Source organism: Hesperophylax consimilis, chromosome 20, assembly GCF_061612785.1.
Source record: "Hesperophylax consimilis isolate HC1 chromosome 20, BYU_Hcon_1.0, whole genome shotgun sequence".
In the NCBI taxonomy this organism is placed as follows: Eukaryota; Metazoa; Arthropoda; class Insecta; order Trichoptera; family Limnephilidae; genus Hesperophylax; species Hesperophylax consimilis.
This window is the reverse complement of record NC_142855.1, coordinates 28321775-28325708: the sequence shown is the minus strand read 5'-3', so window position 1 is coordinate 28325708 and position 3934 is coordinate 28321775. Positions and strand designations below refer to the sequence as shown.

Below are 3934 nucleotides of genomic sequence, written 5' to 3'. Positions count from 1 at the left end.
ATGAGACGATGTATGTCAAGGAATGTATGCCATGACCGCATTGTTTGTCGGTCCATCCTCTCTGCCTACATCTGCAGAGAAACGGCGTGATGGTGAGCTAGTTATTACTAAAGGGTCCCCTTTGACGTGTGAGAATGCAGAAAAATGTGATTTCCATTGTGAAGTGGATTATAATTTACCATACTTTGAGGAATAACTTTTATCATTTAAGAAAAATTTTATTCAACTGTGGGTCAGCAGGTGACGTCTTATATTTGACTTTGAAGAACATGAATAGTTGCAATCGGGGCATGAAAAGGTTTTCTCCCCACTGTGGGTTAACATGTGAACTTTTAGTTGTCTCTTTATAAAACAAGAATAGTTGCAATCGGGACATGAAAAAGGTTTTTCTCCACTGTGGGTAAACGTGTGAATTTTTAGTTGTCCCTTTGTAGAACATGAAAAGTAACAGACGGGACATGAAAATGGTTTTTTTCCACCGTGGATAAACATGTGAATTTTTAGAGTATCCTTTCTAAAACTCGAATAGCTGCAGTTAGGACAAGAAAAAGGTTTTTCTCCACTGTGGATCTGCGTGTGAATTTTTAGTTGTCTCTTTGTAGAACATGAATGGTTACAGTGGGGACATGAAAAAGGTTTTATTCCACCGTGGATAAACATGTGAATTTTTAGAGATTCCTTTCTAAAACTCGAATAGTTGCAGTCGGAACAAGAAAAAGGTTTTTTCCCACTGTGAATAAGCATGTGTTTTTTTAGAGAATCTTTTCTAAAACACGTATAGTTGCATTCGGCACACGAAATAGTTTTTTCTCCACTGTGAGTCAGCAAGTGTCTTTTTAGATGTCCTTTTTGAGAAAATGAATAGTTGCAGTCGGAACATGAAAAACGTTTTTCTCCAGTATGGGTGCTCAAGTGCATTTCAAACGTTGACTTGAAAGAGCAGGAATAAATGCAATGAGAACAAAATAATCTTTTATCCACAGAAGACGTATTCACGTTTGTCAAATCTGAAAAAGATAACGTATTAATTCATAAAAAACGCATAAATTAGGAGGGCATGAATTGTTAACTTCAAAACACAAAAATTGGTTATACCTTTTGTTTTGGTAATTATTTCAGAGCGCTCTAAGCACTCCTTTTTAACATCTGGGAGGTCGATGTCAATCTCCTTATAAGGAATTCCCCTTCCAAACTCTTCTCGGTGTCCTGGTTCTGTCTTGGTGGTAAGAGTCTCCACATTAATGCTACCTGGTGAAACAAAACAATAATACACACATTGATATGTAAGGACGAACAACGTATTACACTACACATTACACAACTTATAACACAACGTATTACAAAGATATGGTCTTCGTTCTCCAAAAGGAGTTACGTCAAAATTTATTGTTTTTATATATACATATATAAATGAACGATTGAAGAAATCATTGAAAAATCTTATTGAAGCGGAAAATTAGACAGGAGACTTTAAATTTATTTATGACATAAAAAGGACGCCAGGTGTCCACTCCAGGGATGGTTGCAACAAGAAAGAAAACGATTTACTCTAGAGACACTGAGTTCCTTCAGAACGTAGTTTTGTTTATTGGAAAATAATACGAAAGGAATAATGATTTCTTGCATCAAGTATACATGTAACTTATATCGGGTACAGATTGAGGTTTTAACACGAAAAATGGGGAGCTTTTGTCAACATTTTAAGTTAAAAGTTTGCTTTGTTTGATAGTTTACTGTGAAGATAGATTTAAAAGGAGATACCAGAATTATTAATGAATGACAAAAAGGACGTCCTAAAGAATGACTATGTCTTAATTGCGAAACATCAACTTACTGGTCGCCGCATACTGCAAACATTCCGTCTTCCACATCCGGGAGGTAAATATCTATATCTGTATATGGCATTTCACATCCACCCTCTTCCTGGGACCCTGGTTCCTCCTTGATGGAAACACTCTCTGGGATGGGAAGATCCATGGTCTTCTGGGAAAAGATCCAACTTCAAAACAAATTAGATAAGAAACAGAACATTAATTATTTTTAAGCAATAATTTTTAGTCTGAAACACCTATATAATTTTAAACACATTAATGCGGCTGACGGGAGCTGAACTCGCAGCCTTCAGATTGCCGGTCAGTTGCTCTACCAATTGCGCTACGTCGGCTTATTCCAATGCCGCATATTTATCCAATATGTACTAGTACTTTTCATACAACAATTATTGCAAACAGTTGCTTCATTAACATCTGAGAGATAGATACCCCAAATATCACCCTGGTAAAAGACTACCATTCAGAATATAGATGTTGTTTTAAACGGCTTTAGCCATGTTCATGACCAGGTGTGGTATATGTTAATAAATGCACAACATTAATTACTTTATTTCAGTGAGTAAAGAAAAAAACATTGGTGTCAATTTATGACAAATAAAATATGTGATGTAAAACCTAATGGAATTGACTAATTGGAATAAGTCAAAGTTTTCCACTCAGTGTAAAGACATACACTTACTAATCCCTCGGTTGGCATTTTGGACAGCTGCTGTAAATCTACAATGAACAACCCAATGTACCGTCCGTCACGTGTTTACCTGGTTGGTGTTGGGTAGCTCAATATAATATATTGCGAATGTTGACAAATAAATTCTTATGATAAACACGCACCAATTAGGTAATATAACTAAATGAATCTACTTACGTACAAGGCAACAGTTCCAATGGGTTGAAGAAACGTCACTAGAAAAGTAGTAGTGCAAGAATGTGATAAATTTCGGGATAGAAATGTGGTGTTCACTAAAGTGACACAAAACTGTATAAATGGAACAAAAATACGGTGCAATTTATACAATATTACTTCAGAAAAGAGTAGGAACATGGGTTTAGTGGGATGATGCAACACGCCATTGAAATGTCACTAGAGGTGGTCGAAATTCTAATCCCAGTTAGAAGAAACCGGTTCCATTGCTGTCACTGGAACCGACGAAATTACAGAGTAACCGATTATTTTCGGAATCTGAAACTTATGGAATATTATTTAGCGGAAAAGCGATAAATTATTTGGAATTTTTGAAGAACCGGTTTCGTTTCTCAGAAAATTATCTGGCAACCCCTTGTTTTTGTATTGGGTTCTATGGTTATCATTGAAACAGTGATATTATTTTTATTAGGAACCGAAATTTTGGAATGGACCCTTTTGGAAAATATAAAATGAAAACTGTATTAGAACTATAGCAAAAATTTTTATTTTTCCGTCGACTCTTGTTAACAACTAATATTCAAGTACCGTCTAATTTAAGTGTGCGACATCGTTAGAGTCAGTTAGAGTTACACACTGAAGCCGTGTGAACATATGTTTCAACTCACTTACAATTTTTAGTCCCTGCGAGCGAAAGAAGACGAACATTATATACCTTCATGGCATATTCTTTATGAAACAGTGTCTGAAGTGAAAAATGAAAACGAAAGGTTGGATGACATTTTTATATTTAGATCGATCCTTAATCCAAACCAAAACCATAACTATCTTTGGGATCGAAAATAATAATTATAGACTATTGCAAATATATATGAATAATATTAATTTTAGGAAAGTGTTTATTTATTTATTTATTTATTTATTGTAAGAAACAAACAGCATTTTTTACAGGATTAGTTATACAAGAGGTTACATATGAGGTAAGCCAAAATAATAGCCAAAATAAATGTTACGGGATTGACTCCGGTAGACATAAAAAATAAAATAACAACAGACCCACGTACAAGAACCACATGCACAGTTTTGCCAAGGTTTGTCTGAGATCTTTAAAATATTGCCTTTTAAGATTTTGGTTCGAGTAGATTTTACATTCGGTTTTTGTAAGGTTATTGTTTTTTTCTACGCAAAATATTCAAATCTTTCGACGAATCAAATATTACTTTCATTGGTCGGAATTGGT

General features: G+C 34.8%; 1 long non-coding RNA gene across 2 annotated transcripts; it reads right to left on the bottom strand.

The window, feature by feature from the left end:
- Positions 1-725: 725 nt before the first annotated feature.
- On the bottom strand, positions 726-3040 carry LOC149414492 (uncharacterized). 2 transcript variants are annotated; one of them, XR_016303982.1, is made up of 4 exons: positions 2698-3040; positions 1835-1999; positions 1096-1248; positions 726-1007 (listed from the first exon to the last, which is right to left on the bottom strand). It is a non-coding gene; the product is annotated as an uncharacterized LOC149414492 (long non-coding RNA). The 2 variants fall into 2 exon arrangements; XR_016303983.1 differs by having other exon boundaries at positions 2702-3040.
- Between the last annotated feature and the right edge of the window lie 894 nt (positions 3041-3934).